The sequence below is a fragment of the Canis lupus genome, chromosome 26 (genome assembly GCF_048164855.1).
Source record: "Canis lupus baileyi chromosome 26, mCanLup2.hap1, whole genome shotgun sequence".
Classification (NCBI taxonomy): Eukaryota; Metazoa; Chordata; class Mammalia; order Carnivora; family Canidae; genus Canis; species Canis lupus.
The window spans coordinates 7,480,812-7,496,516 of record NC_132863.1 but is presented as its reverse complement, the minus strand read 5'-3'; the positions used below and the strand labels follow the sequence as shown (position 1 = coordinate 7,496,516).

The window sequence follows — 15,705 nt, the reverse complement described above, 5'->3', positions numbered from 1 at the left end:
AGTCATCTCCCGCCTTCACATGGCCACACCCACCCACTATGCAGTCCCCCAAACCGAATTCCAAAAATCCAACTGTTCAGATTAAGTCTCCAACTCAATAAGCTCCCAACTTAGAAGGGAAGCCAGCTAACACAGAACACAGGGGCTGGGCTTGAGTCGTGGCTAAAGGTGACCTTTTCATTGTCCTTGACACACCACCGTAAGTCTTCCTTAAGGGTGTCAATAATTCAGAGTGCCTGGGTGGTTCTGTAGGTTAATTGTCTGCTTTGGCTCAGGTCATGATCCCAGGGTCCTAGGATGGAGCCCCAAGTTGGGCTCCCTGCTCAGCGGGGAGTCTGCTTCTCCCTCTTCCCCTGCTGTTCCCCCCTGCCTATGCTCTCTGGTTCTCTCTCTTATCAAATAAATAAATAAAATCTTTTTTAAAAAAGGGGGTATCAATAAGTCATCTTCTCTTTAGCAATGACTCCTTCTTTTCCTCAATCACTGTGACTACTACTAAATTCTGGAAATTACTATTTCTTTTCTGACTTTTACAAATATCTAGAACTCAGAAAGAAAGTGTATTCAGGGGGATCCCTGGGTGGCTCAGTGGTTTAGTGCCTGCCTTCGGCCCAGGGCGTGATCCTGGAGTCCTGGGATCGAGTCCCACATTGGGCTCCCTGCATGAAGCCTGCTTCTCCCTCTGCCTGTGTCTCTCGCGCGCTCTCGCTCTCGCTCTCTCTCTGTCTCTCATGAATAAATAAATAAAATCTTAAAAAAAAAAAAAAGAAAAGAAAGTGTATTCAACAGAAATAAGGCTAGATCTAATTCCTACTCCAGAGGAGTCTCAACTGAAAAGGAAACAGTTCAGATGTCATCGAGAGGTACACTTTAACACTGAATGAGAAGTTCCAGAGAAACATACCACCTGGCAGAACAAGTGCCTTCACCCTTCCAGGTAAAATGAGGAGGACAGATGGTCCCGTCACCAAAAATGAGAAACCCAGGACTAACTTTTCATTTTTTTTGCCCAAAAGCAAAAGCAGGAAGAGTGGAGAAGAAACAAAAGAAGGGGGGTAGACCTGAAATGGACTCTTACCACCTACCAGACCACCTGCCTCAACCATCTTCTCCCACCTCCCTGGCTTCCAGGACCAAGTCCTCCAAGGACAGTGAACTCCGTGCGGGAGGCAGGAGGTTAATCTCATCAATTCCTGTGCTCCTCAAAGTCTGACTAAAAGAGAGAAGAAAATGCCAACTACAAGAAAAGAATTTTCCTCCTCCCACAAAGGAACACTCTTGCTCACTGAACACAAAAATCCACCTCTTCTCAGAGAGAGCCAACACATTGTTCAAAGCAAAAATAACATTTTCTTTCCTGGTGAGCGTGTTGTCGCTGATCTACACTCAGTTACTCTCCGAGCCTCACCTAATGCTCATCAGCCTTGGGAGGAAATCGAGGGAGCTTGCTGGGTGCTCTCCTCCCAGAAGCACGAGCAGCAGGGAAGGGCCTAGCCCTGGCGAGAGGCACCCTGACCCGGGCAGTGGGCTGTGGAGAACGAGGCCCACAGAGATTCACAGAACTAGCCTGGAGGCTTAGGGAACCTGGGGGAGAGCCAATGCCCAGGCCTCCCACTAAGGGTCACTTCAAACCCCGGGCTCCGTGGGCAGAGCAGGATCGTCCCCATATGACAGCATTCCTCCATGAATGTTACTGTCAACCTCTCAACTGGAGCCAGGCTGGAGGGAATCCAAAATTCACTTGGCTTCATAATATGTTTTTTGTGTTTATATGTGATGCTCTAGGAATCCTGACTACTTTAGGCTAAACAATAATATACTCTCATAGAACATGAACACTAGAAAATCCTCTCCCCATTAGCTCAGCAAGGATGGGCATCCACTGTGTGCCAGTCACTGTTCCAGGCATTAGGAATACCTCAGGGAAATACAACAGACACACCCCTGCACCGGTAGACAGTCACATATGCAACATGTCAGACTGGTAAGAATGATGAGAAAGCTATACAGAGAGGTGGGACAGGGAGCAGGGATGAGGGTGGAGGATCGCTAGGCAGGGGAGTCGAGGTGCCACTTCACAGACCTGAAAAGATGGGGGAGAAAGCCAGGTGGCCATCTAAGAAACAGCATGCTAGGGATAGCAAGAGCAGGTGTAAAGGCCCCAGGCAAAAAAAAAGAAAAAAGAAAAAAGCATGCCTGAGGAACAGAGAAGGCCAGTGGTGACTGGAGCAGAGGACACGATGACAGGAGTGAAGCCAATGCATTGTGAAAGCAGGACTCTTGGAGGCCACTGTAAAGACTCTGGCCAAGGAGGGTCTTGAACAGAGAAGTGATACGGTCTGCTCTGGGAACAGACCAGAAAGTAGAGGGTGAGGGCAAAAACAGGGACACCTCCTCAGAGCTAATGAAGTAACCCGCAAAAGATAGGAGAGGAGTTTGGACTTGGGGGGACAGTGAGGGTATCAATGGAAGTGGTGAGAACAGTTGCATTCTTGCTCTACTTTGAAGGTGGAGTTTTGCTGTTGTACAGAATACAAAAAGGAGAAAGCAAGGAATTAAGGATAAACCAAATTTTGTGGCCTGTAAAAGGGGGCAACTGGCCTACTTTCATTTTACATGAAAAGGAAACTCAAACCCAGGAAGGCTAAGTCAGGTCCAAGCTCACATCACTTATTTCTGGGACAAAAATCACAACCAGTGCTTCTCTCTCTGTCCCTAACCTGCAGCTCAGCAGGAGACAGTGGTGACCACTCAAGTCATACCTGGACGCCCTCCAACTCCTCTCTGCTCTCAGATGCCGGCGTAGACAGTGCCCTCTCAGGCACTGCCAATACCAAGCACTAATGTAAACCAGGGTAGGGTGCTGGTGAGTGAGAGCCACAGGCCCTGCCCAGAGAGGATGACCAAGTCCATGTCTGCCATACAAGAAAGCCGACCAGCTGTGCTCACACATTTCCATTCTCTCCAAAAGAACCCCCAAATCTAGATTTTAACAAAACAAATCTCCTTTAAAAGGTGGCTTAGTTGTTTAGTAACATAAGGCTGGCCAAACAAATCTCACATACAGGCCAAGTTCAGTCCATGCAGGGCATCATCCTGGAACCAGTCTCAAGACAGCCTAAAAGATAGACCTGGTTCACTCACCCCTTGACCAGGGTTAGGGCATGGAATTAAAGGTTTCAGTTTATAAAGGTCTTTTATACCAACTTTTCAGCCAGCAGATGACATTCATTATCACTGTAAATAGCTGATAACTTCCAGAACAATCTTAGTGAACTCCTTTCCAACCAAAATGAGAGTAAGTGGCTACCCATCATTCCGGGTTCTGTGCTAACTTTGGTTTTACCTTATTCTACATGGAGGACTAAGATAAGCCCACTATTACAACCAAGAATTCAAAAAAGCTTCCCAAATATCATCCGATGATCCTTTCAAAGTTGTATAGAGCATAACAGAGCCCTGCAAATGACCCAGGAAACAACTTATGTCAGCCAAGTAGGAAAACACCAATATACTGCTATGTTTAAGGACCAGCAGCAGATGTTCCAATCTTGCCAAAATAATCAAATTTAGAAATTACAAAACTTTCCTCATAAGTCAAAGTTTCTTCCCATTGCTAGACTTTGGGATACACATGTCACTCGCTGCGCTTAAGGGAAACACATTAAATGTGTCTGGTTTTTATCTTTTTTTTTTTTTAAGATTTTATTTATTTATTTGTGAGAGAGCAAGCAAGCATGTGCACACGCATTCACAAGGAGAGGGAGAAGCAGACTTTCCACTGAGCAGGAAGCCCAACACTAAGGCTTGATCCCAGGACCCTGAGATCATGACCTGAGCCAAAGTTAGATGCTTAACGGACTAAGCCACCCAGGCACCCCAGATGTGTCTGTTTTTTATTTTTTTAATTTTTAAAAAAGATTTTATTTATTTATTCATGAGAGAGACACAGAGAGAGGCAGAGACACAGGCAGAGGGAGAAGCAGGCTCCATGCAGGGAGCCGGATGTGGGACTTGATCCCAGGACCCTGGGATCATGCTCTGAGCCAAAGGCAGATGCTCAACCGCTGAGCCACCCAGTCGTCCCGTGTCTGTTTTTTAGATGTGGGGGTCGGGTTGCCAGTTTCAAGAGACTCATCAGAATCTGTCTGCCTAAGAAAACAGCCTCCTAGGAAGTCCCGAGTTAATTTTCTATACTGCTGGATAGCCTTCCTGCCCAGGCTCTCACACAGAATTAAATATTAACTTTCCCTACAAGCCATATGCTGTCTGCACAATACCTATTTGGCTTGGTACAGCTGACCATTTTGATGCTGCTGATACGAGGTTAAGAATTTCCCCCAGGGTAGGGCCACTATCTGTGCTGCTCACCCCCACCCCACTTTTTTTCTTAGTATGCAATTTACAAGGCGCACAAAGAGGCAGAAATCAATGTTTTCTAAAGGTGATCTCTTATTAGGGCAAAGCCCAGGAACTGCCACTAGTCAATTGTTTTTGACCTATTAAATGGGCATGTTATATGGTTCAACATGATAATATTCCTAAATCAAGAAGAGACTTGGGTGTTTAAAGAATTCCAGCTACCTTAAACTCGAAAGAAGAAAGAAAGAAAAGAAAGAAAAGAAAGAAAGGAAGAAAGAAAAAAGAAAGAAAGAAAGAGAAAGAAAGAAAGAGAAAGTAAAGAAAAGAAAAAGAATTCCAGCTATCTCTAGATCAGCACTATCCAGAAATTTCTATGATAATGGAATGATCTAAATCTGCACAGCAAACGTGTGGCTACGGAGCATGTGAAATACAGCTAGTATGACTATGAAATAGTTTTTAATTTTACTTGATTGTACTTGTTTTAAACTTAAACAGCTCTATGTGGCTACTGTATTAGACAACATAGTTTTAGAGGATAGTTTCTTCACACAAGAAACAGGTCTCACTCACTTATATTTATAGTTTTGACGGCCCAGTATACAGGAGACATTTGATAAAGAAATGAAAAATATCTTCTTGCACTGCACACATTTTCAATCAGCTGTCTACCTTTCTTCCTCTGAAGCTCTTAATTCTGATCTTCTAGTGCTACATCCTCCCTTGGGTAGTTACTATTCCAGCAAATGTGGAATTACTGGGCCCTGAGGGTGAACATTCAGAAGGCCACGCCCACAATGCCCAGCAGCTGGGCAACAGGAACTGGCCTGACCATCACCTGACCTGCTAGGCCTCCATGTTCCCATCCACAGAATGGGAACAACCACACCTCTTCTACAGAATGGGGCTACTACAATGCCTAGATATATGTCCAAATTGTGGACTCCGATTCTCAACAGTAAACCTTAGAAACCAAGCTGAGCTCAGCTTGAGATGTCCAATGAAGCAGCTGGCTAACTAAGGAGAATATTAACAGCTATGGCAGTCTACCTCACTTGGTTAACATTTATCATGCTACAGGCCAAGCCTTACCTACTGTAAGCCCTGGATGTACAGCTGGATAGCACAGTCTCTGCCTTCCTAATTCTGACTGACCGTTATTTCTTCCCCTCCAGAAACAAGATTTTAGAGAACAAAAATCTGCTGTCTCCAAAGAACTTTTGGGTCCCTGTCATTCATTAAAGTCCCCAGAGATAAAAGAACAAGTAAGAATCTGGAGTCCTGACTTTTAAAAGGTGTCCCTGTTACATAACAAACCAATATTCCAATTGAATCGTTTCCATTCAATTACTTAGGCAGAATTTGGAACTAATTATTGCAACCTGTTGACTTAGGGATCACTTCAGCAAAGAGTTTCATTGCTTAAATGTGACTCAATGATTCAGGATTTATCTAAAAATCGCCCACCACCAAAAAATATTCATGCATCAAGGTACCACTCTAACTTATCTCTTTAGAGATGTTCAGAGGCTGATTCCTAACTATGAAAGAAAGGAATCCTGTTACAGCATGGTGCCTATGGCTCTACCCACTGGACATCCACTGTTCCCAAACCCCAAGACAGCATTCTTGTTCCTGTCTCAGCTGCCCTGCAAACCACATGTGCATTGCTCTGGGCAAGGGAAAACAGTCTCCTAGGAGGGATGCCCCCACTTTTCCTCCTTTGTGTAAATAGAGAGGAAAGTGGCATCTCTGGGACCTCATCAGAACTGGAAGGTTCTTTCTGGAAAGGAAACAGGTTGGCAGCCCATAGTGGGGCTGACCTTTGCAAACACTTCATAAAGTAATGGAGACATCAGCACCATAAGCAGCATGCTGCAGGATCACCAAGACTTCTCTGATATCACATTAAGAGGATGTTAAAAAGAGCAAGCACAGAAGGAACACGTAGGGAGGGAGGTAGAGTCAACAGGAGAACATTCCCCAACTGTGTAGGGCTGGTGTAAAATGTGCAGCTGTCCCTCCCGGGAGTGCTGGAAAGAAGACCTGGGTCTCCAGGAACCTTCAGCAGCCAGAGCTCTAAAGAGGAGATCTCTAGCCTAGGATGTTCAGGCCATAGTGGGCCCACTGCCCCAAGCTCCAAAAAGGACCATCCAGATGCCCCCACCCTGCAGGTTCCAGCACAGTAAGCAAATAGTGAGGTGGGAGGCTCCCAAGCACCCTTCAAAGTTTCATTTCCTTGGTGCTTCCCAGTCTCTGCTGCGGACCTCTGACCTCCAGGAGTTATTGCCAAACTGCCTTCTGTTTGCACAAGGTCCTGGTTTTTCCCAGCACTTGCTGGGGAGGCTGCCCCGACCCTACTGTGAGTGGGTGGTAGATCTCCGGGCCACAGATAAGGAGACCCGGGTTCAGAGAGGTTAAGGGGACGTGCGCAGAGGGTCCGGAGGGTGAGGGCTGCGAGTGGAATCCAGACTTTGGGACTCAGTGAGTCCTCGGCCTGCGACAGGCAGGCTGGAGGCTGAACCAGGCTCCACCTCCCTCTCCGGCCCCGCAAGCCCCTAAAAACCATTCCAGCAGTAACAGGCAACACTTGTTGGCTACTCCGCACGCGTGCTGGGTCTTCACAGCTTTTCTCTCGAGTGTAGAAGCCACCGGCAGCTCCGTTTGTAAGATGGGAAGGAAAGCAGACACCCGGAGTGGAGGCAGCTCGGGCCAGGTCAGCCTCAGTGCTGCGGGGGCCTCGGGAGCCCACTCCCCTGTCCGTCACACCGCGACGAGCTGCCACTTAGGATCCGTCGTGCGGGGAAGGGTCCCTGGCGCTTCCCAGACTCGCTGCTCGAAGCGCGCACCCCAGGCCGCCCTTCCTCATCGCGGGGCGCGGGCCGGGGGTGCCCGCCTCCGCCTCCGCCTCCGCCTGGGCCCGGTCCCGGTCCCGGTCCCGCCGGCCCATTCATCGTGGCGCGGGCGGGGCGGACCGGGCAGGGCCCGGGTGGCCCCGTCGGCCCGCCGGGCGCCCTCGCGCCGAGCTGCGCGCTGCCCGGCCGGGAAACGGCGCCCCGGCCCCGCCGCCAGGGGGAGCAGGGAGCCGCCGCCCGCGCTCCGGGAAGTGGCCACCGCGGCCGCCCCGGCGTCCCAACCCCGGACGGCCCGGTCCCCGCACGGCGCCCCCCGCGACCCCGGCCCGCCCCGTCGCGGCCGCCCGCACCCCCGAGGCGCCCCCAGGCCGCAGCCCGCAGGCGGGCGTGCTCGGCCCGCGGGCGCCCATTCAACCCGCCCTCCCCCGCCGGCCCCGCCGCCTTCCGCCCGCCCCCCCGCCCCTCCAGCCCGGACTCCAGCCCGGCAACGTCATCCGGCCGCTTCCCGAAACTTAACCCCTTCCTCCGCCAGCCGCGCGCCGCCCGCCGCCCGCCCGCCCCGCCCCGCCGCCAACTTTCTTCGCCCAACTTCGGAGCGCGCCGGCCAGCCCGACGGCCGCAGGGAGGGAGGGGCCGCCACGTCGCGCAGCCCGGCCGCCGCAGGTGCCCCCGACGGCCAGCGGCCAGAGGTCCGCCCCGGGCGCGCTCGGCCGCCGCCCCTGCACGGGGCTCGCCCGGCACACGCCCCCGGCCCGGCCCGGCCCGACCCCGACCCCGACCCCGACCCCGACCCCGAGGGTCTGCGGCCGCAGCGACGGCTGGCAGCGGGCGGGGAGGGGCGGCGGCGGCGGCGGCGGCGGGGAGGGGCCGCCAAGGAGACGTGTCACTCGCCGAGCGGCCACCCCGGCCCCGGCGCCCCGACGGCCCGGCCCGCGCGCCGCCGCCGCCGCCGCCGCCGCCGCAGGGCCCGGCCAAGTTTCTTACCTGCAGCCGGAGACGCGGGAGGGAGAGCGAAAGGGCAGGAGCCGCCGCCGCCGCCGCCGCCGCCGCGGAGCCGGGAGAGAGGAGCCGGCCGAGCCTCCGCCGAGAAGCCGCCCCGAGCAGCTGCAGGCGCCGCGACCCCACCGCCGTCCGCCCCGTCCGCCGTCCGCTCCGGCCGCTCGCTGGCTGCGTGCGCGCGTGTGGAGTCGTGGCACTTTCTGCCTCGGAGCTGGCGAACGGCCCCCTCCGCCGGGATCGCCGCCTCCTGCCTTCCCCGCCCGGGCCAGCCATTCATCGAGCCGCCTCTCCCCATTGGTCCGCGCCCCGCCACTCTGCGGGCCGCCGGCCAATCAGCGCTCAGACGGCCGAGCCGCGGCGGCGGCCATTGGCCGGAGAGGAGGGTCTCCGCCTCGGCCAATGGGAGAGGGGAGGAGCTGCGGGGAGCCGCGGGGGGCGGGGCCGGGAGGGGCGGGGTCGCGCGGTGCGGCGCTCGGCCCAGCGCGGGGGCGGGGCGGGGCCGCAACGCCCCGCCAAAGGGGGAGGGGGGCGCCCGTCGGCCCCGCCCACTCCAGGCCCGGGGCGCCTCCGGCCGCGGCTTCCCCCGGGCGGGCCCGGCCAGGCGCGCTTGCGGCAGGTTCGAATCCCGGCGATGCGGCGCCTGCGCCCCTGGAGCTGGAGGCCCGAAGTGGCGGTGGGTGTCGCCCTGGGCGCGGTTGCGCAACCCGCCGACAGCCGGGAGGAATGCCTTGTTTAAACCCACTAACTTCCCCCGAGCAGCGGGGCCTCCGCGCTCAGGGTGTGGGGACAAGTTCGGCTGGGGGTCAACGCCAAGAGGACAAACTCTGATCCTCTAAGAGATGGCGTTCGGTACCAGAAAGGATTTTCTTGAGCAAATGGAGGAATTGGGATGAAAGTCCAGAAGGTGCAGGAGGAGTCGAGGGTGGATGTGATTGCACCCATTTTTAGGGGTGGTACAACTGAGCACTAGTCTATTTGAGCTACTCGTACAAAGCACAGCTGGCAGAGCGATAAATACAATCCACCCTAGGGCATTTTACTCCATGCAAGGAAGAGGCTGAGAGGGTCTGACCCAAGCAAACTCACGCATTTCCCGGAAAACTGAGCAAATAGTACTTCATTATATGATTTCCTCCCCTCGATATATACCAATACTGTCTCTTCATAACCAAAAAAGTCTTTCAATTAAGATAATTTTAGGCCTGGTTTTTAACCATTATATCAGGGTCTCCTGAGGCCAATGCTTTGAACTTGAGCCAAAGCCAGCTTCTTTCAAATTAAGGCTTCCAAAAAGCCAAAAGGGCTGCTGCAGCCTAATCTGCTCCACACCACTCCCCCGGCCCCTGTGGCTGCGGAATCCTGTTCCTAATATCTATTTATTGGACAATTTCACATTCCCCCTATACCCCACCATCACTACTACTGTGCTTTCTAACTGTTGTTAGAAAGGTGTGGAAAATACAAGCTGTGGCGAGGGAATAGAGGGGCTGAGTTGAAATTAAACCATTCATTCCTATTTTTAATCTTAGCAGTTCCTTAACACATTAATGATTAATCAATGGGAATTAACCTGGATTAACTTTCAACACCCAGTCTTTTTCCAGTGGTGAGCCTTCACTTGAAATAAAAATCAAGACTCTCAGTTTTTGGCTGGCATATCAACTAGTTCTAATTGACCATGGGTAAACCAGCTAACTTCTCTGAACATGAGTGTACCCCTCTAGGACAACCTGGATTTTAGAGAGGAAATTCATTTGTTTTTCATTCATTCATTCATTCATTCATTCATCAGTATGGTATTGGTATGCAGGCTGGGCAAGCAGCCCAGAGTGATAATGCAGACCCAGTAAAGACCTCAACTGCCCTTGAGGACCTTGCTACGGGCAGAGACCTTCATCTTATTCACTGTTTTGGTTTTCCCAGAAACAGATTGTTGGATTCAAGTGACTCATTTGGGGGTGATCAAAGGACACGTTGGTAGAGAAGTAGAATGGGAAGCAGCTGTAGCAGGCAAATAACACAATATCAAGTTAGTGATGGTGTGGGCAACCAGAGCTCAGTATGTGGAACACATCCCAGAGATGTCCTACCTGAGGGGTGAGGAGGTGGGTTGTTATCCATCACTGCCACACTCCTCATTGAGTGAGAGCTGCTTCTGAGAGGACTTTAACTGGTCCCATGCCCTGTCAGCCAGAGAAAGCTTTCTGGCAGAGAAAAGCAGCTGCTTGCAACAAGAAGCCCTTGGCAGAAGAATGTGTGCCTGGAGAGTCGGAGTGTGTGTGTGTGTTGGGGGGGGGGGGGGATTGGGCAGCATGTCACAGTCATATCTTCTATGCTACTGTGACCCAGAGCTTGACACAGCACCTACACAGAGTAGAGGCTCAGTAAATGCATGTTCTGTAAATATGTTAAATGAATTACAGGATTGCAGTGTTCCTGGTCATGAGGGGTACTTACAAAAAAAAGGTTCTCTGTTCCCTCCCATAATCTAACATTTAGTTTGGCCTCAGCACAATGTATGTTTCAGTATGGAGAATTGGCCTGGCCTGAGCCTTTGCTTTTCCTCCCCTGCCTGCTTCTTGTCCTCCCTCCACCAGGCTCTGCTAGGGCCAGAGCAGCCTCTCTGCCCCCACCCCCCTGCTGCCTGGCCTGGCCTGACCTGACTCTTAACAGCCACTGCTGTGTCCATGGACCCCCATCCTTGGTCCCGCTCAGCCTCATCAATGTGTTTTGGCCTTGTACTCTCCCAAGGCGTGTCTGGAAAAAACAGGAACCTCCCTAGGATTAGGTGGACAGGGTGCCTGTGGGGAGATGGAGGGTCATCCCCCAGGCTCAAAGCCCCTGGCCCTGCTGTATCTTCTGTCATGGGCCTGTATCTGCCAAATCACACAGACTCTCATGGCAGCAGAGACCTCGTGGTACAGTGCACCTCCAGGGCCTGTCTGCTCAGTGCCCACCATCAGGCTAGAGCCTGGGAAACAGGTCCCTGCCATCTCCCTGAGTGACGGTCCAGTGAGGGGCTGTCACATGTAAAAGAGTTGGAGAGAGAGGCCCAAGGTGATGGGGGCCCCTCTGGCAAGGGCATTGACCTAGACTGCGGAGAGCAGAGGGGGTGACAACAGAAGCTTGAAAGAGAAGTGGGAGTCACCTAGCTCAGAAAGCGGGTGAAGCTGGACTTGGTGAGGGAAGAGTAAGAACAAAGGCCTGGTGATCAAAGATAGCATGGTGCATGAGGGGTAATTCTGAGTTATTTTGCTTTGCCACAGCCTGAAGACTGCAGAAGATGGGGGTACCTGAGTGGCTCAGTGGTTGAGCACCTACCTTTGGCTCAGGTCATGGTCCCAGAGTCCTGGGATTGAGTCCCACATCAGGCTCCCTGCAGGGAGCCTACTTCTCCCTTTGCCTGTGTCTCTGTCTCTGTGTGTCTCTCATGAATAAATGAATAAAATCTTAAAAAAAAAAAAAAACTATGCAGAAGATGGTAAGCAGAGATGAGTCTCAAAAGGTGATCGTAATGAGCACCAAGGAACAATTTGGGGTGATGTCAATGGTCCATATCTTGGTGACTGAGATGATCACATGATCAAATTATATACTTTTGAAAAATGTGAGTTCAGTTTGTAAGCAAATTGTGTTTTCAATTAACCTGACTCAGAAAAAGGGTGTAGCAGGTTTTAGTTGTGTGTTAAAAACAAATAGAATGTTCCTCCTAGAAAACCCTAAATACATAAGAATAATCACCTAGTATATGGTCCATTCACTCATGATGGTGCTTTGCTTTCAATTACTAAATTGCAGATATTATTTTAAAAGAGTAGACAGAAAGATGAGAATATCCAGGGTAAAAAGAGCTTTTGCTTTATCAATAATTATGAAAGGGTGATAAATGACACACAGAATAGAATGCCACGTGGAAACAGCCACTGTGACAATATATAATGTTTTTACATCTTGTCACACCTCAGGCGCTATTTGAGTGCCCTACATGTAGGTATAATTATTTGACTTTCAGAACAACTCAGTACAGGGGGAACAGTTATTTTCTCCATTTTAAAGATGAGGAAACTGAGGCACAGGGAGGTTGAGAAACCTGCCCAACGTTACAAGGCTAGTCAGAGGAGAGTGTTGGGCTTCAGCATCTGCACACAGAACCTCTGCACTTGGTGCCAGATACTGGAAGGCATACTGTAGCTACATGTGTGTGGGGAGGGGTAGGGGGACTTCAAGCAAGGAGAAATTTGTGATCCATGAAGGCTGATATCACTCCTTTAGCACTCTCTGGTGGTAGTGATGCTTGGCTTGGTTGGGGGCCCACTAGGTTGGGAAATCATTTTAATAGCTCCAGTGATGAGGGCTTGCAACAAATGGGGCAGTGGCAGGAGAGGGAGGTGCAATGATACTTCATAAGGGGCAATTAGGAGGTGAAGTAGGTGAGGTTTGGTGACCATGGAGTGTGCGGGATAGGGATCTGCCACCTGTGAGCCCTTGCTCCTGGCCTGAGTGACACCACTGGGGCAGGACCCACAGGGGAATGAAAAATAGGGGACAGGAATTGGGGAGGATGTTGCACGTTTGTTGACACATGGAATTTGAGGAGCCTGAGGGAAGTCCAGGTGGAGTTACTGTTTCTGTGAAGCTCAGGTGCTGAGGCCAGCAAGGGTAACACAGACTGAAAAGCTAAGAACAGGAGTGAGGGTTTGAGCCTTAAGAATGGGGATAATCACACACAGCATATAGAGCTGGGAGCTGCATGTAGGTGGGGACAAGAGAAAGCCTGTATTAGAGTCCCGGACAGAGAAAGGAAAACCCAAAAAAAGGAATCTGCATCGATCAGCTATTGCTGCATAATAAATCACTCCAAAACTCAGTGGCTTAAAACAGGCTTGAGACTTGGCTGATCTTGGCTGGCTCACGCATGGGTTTTTTGTAGGCTGGGGTTCATGTCTTGTTTGGGCTTGATTGGGGCTTTTTAGAAGTTCTGCTCCACATGGCTCACTCTCTTCCCTTGGATCAGAGAGGTAGAGGAGATATTTGCCTCTCAGTGATGGGTGAAGCATAGGAAAACAAGCAGAAATACACGAGGTCTCCGGGAGGCTTATAACTGTGTCACTTCCACCACATTCTATTGGCCAAAGCATCTCAGGTGGACAAGCCTAGATTCAACAGGAGTTGAAATATGGGCAGCGTTAAAGAAATGACACTACTGATGCAATCTACCTTGAATCCAAGAAAAACAGGAAGAGTAAATCCAGAAAGTAGGGGGGTTCATAGCAGGGGAGAGAGTTTCAAGAAGTGAAAAAAGGTAAGCATTGTTAAATGTAGCCTGGAAATCCAGCAAGACAAAGACTAGATTATGTGTTAAATGTGGCAACTCAGGAGTCACCAGGGACCTTGGGGAAATAGTTTTAGAGGAGGGGTAGGTTTAGATAAGGTGGCCACCAAATTGTGGAGGGGTCAGAGAAAAATGAGAGAGGGGAGAGTGGAAGCCATGTGCATCCATCCATCCATCCATCCATCCATCCAATAGATGAATCCAACTCAGTACTACTCTGTGTCAGTCACTGTTCTCTGTGATAGAGACAGCCAGGAAAAAAGCAAAGGGTTTCCTCTGATGGAGCTCACATTCTAGCTAGAGAAAAAAGTAGACAAGTCAACTGATAAATAAACAAGATGAATTAAAATGGTGCCAAGGGCTCAAGGAAGAGAACGGCCTCTAGCAATGGAGAGGGCAGGGATCTGGGAATGGGGAGGGCAATGGATGTAAAGAACATGATCAGAGGAAATCTCTCTGGGGAGGTGATGGTTGAGTTGACACCTGAACAGGAGAAGAAGTTGATCTTGTCCTGGAAAGAAGGATAAGAAGAATAAGAAAAAAAAAAAAATCCTGTGGTAGGGAGGAGCTTAGCAGGTGGTTCAGGGAAACAGGAAGAAGGCTGTGTGCCTGGAGCTCACGGAGGGCAGGAGGCAAAGGCAAGGGATGAGCAAGGCAGGAAGATACCTAGGTCCCACATTCTTAGGAGGTATTGGGAAGCCAATGGGAGTGGGGAGCTTTAAACAGGAAAGTCTTACGATATGATCTACATTTTTAAAAGACCACATTGGCATTAGTTAAGATTTGGATCTCATGTGGATCCCCAAACCAGCTGGGAGGCTTTTGCAAGATTCCAGGCAAGGTAAGATGCTGGTAAATATTTAACATCTGGCTCTGGAGGTAGGGGGTAGAGAGGGTATTCCTAATTTGCAGCAATTGCCAATTTCCATCCTGTCAATACTCCCATCAAAGCTGATTTCAAGCTGCTGAATCACTGAACACAAAGGGGGGAAGAAATTGCAGTAATATGCCATTATATACCACAGAGATAATCTCACAAATAATCTCAAGGGCATGTGTAATAGTAAAATGTAGTGAAATAATTGGAAAAGAGATGATGTTGAATATTTATTACCTTTGTTTTTCATACAATCTATTTTATTGTAAGTTTACATCATTACATTTTTAATAGAATGGCTGTGTTTGATGATCTGCTTGAAAAATTCTTTTAAAAAATATTTAATTTATTTATTCATGAGAGACAGAGAGAGAGAGGCAGAGACACAGGCAGAAGGAGAAGCAGGCTCCATGCAGGGAGCCCGATGTGGGACTCGATCCTGGACCTCCGGGATCATGCTCTGAGCCAAAGGCAGACGTTCAACCGTTGAGCCACTCAGGCGTCCCTGCTTGAAAAATTCTTAAAAATCTAACAATCAGCTGTCATGAGCCAGCTGGCTCCTCCGCACCACTGAATATAATAGTCACCTGCACCAGAGTGGAGGGGGTGTGTGTGTGAGAAAGAGAGAGAGAGACCCAACAGGATTTGAAATTGTACACATTCATGTCGGCATTTCTGCACACATCTCATTCTTTGTCTGAACCTCAGACTCGTTGGGGTCGGTAGCTCAGTCTGATGCACCATCATGTTCCCTTGAAAACCTAGCCCACTGCCTTGATTTGGGTACAAACTCCCCTGAGACTGGGTCTCCCCAGAAGAAGACATTGAGGAGAAGGTTCAAATGAAGACAGTTTATTTGGAAGGTGATCCCAGAATCACCAGGAAGGGTGCAGAGAAGGGAGACCGGAAGAGAAGACAGCTGATGAGCAGTGCATCCTCAGCAAGTTTCCTCTCTAGGCAGCTGGCACCCCATTCCATGAAGGAACTCTGGGAGACAGTGTGGAGTATGTCTCAGCATCACCCGAACTGGGAAGCCAGGAAGGCTGGGCACTCATTCACTGACACCTCTCTGTCACGGGTTGGAGGCTGCTTCTGGTATTTCTAGCCCACACCACAGACAAAGCCCTGAGGAAGAAGATCGTGGTTGAGATGCCCAGGAATGGTGGACTAGATGTCAACAGGCCGCCAATGATGTTGGTGTGAAACTCACAATCATTTCTTGAATGAATGGACAAACGAATGAATGAATGTAGGGCCCTTTGAGGTGCTTTAAACACAAA

The 15,705-nt window shown here is 50.5% G+C and overlaps 1 protein-coding gene across 3 annotated transcripts in view; it reads right to left on the bottom strand.

Moving 5' to 3' along the window:
* The window catches only part of RRBP1 (ribosome binding protein 1), a 65,358-nt gene extending 56,959 nt beyond the window's left edge, over positions 1-8,399 (bottom strand). Inside the window, exon 1 of one of the 3 annotated variants that reach the window (XM_072799964.1) lies at positions 8,202-8,399. The gene's annotated coding sequence lies outside the window, so the exon portion shown is untranslated. The remainder of the gene's footprint in view (positions 1-8,201) is intronic. The other 2 variants (XM_072799963.1, XM_072799962.1) reach the window with 2 other exon arrangements.
* Positions 8,400-15,705: the final 7,306 nt, after the last annotated feature.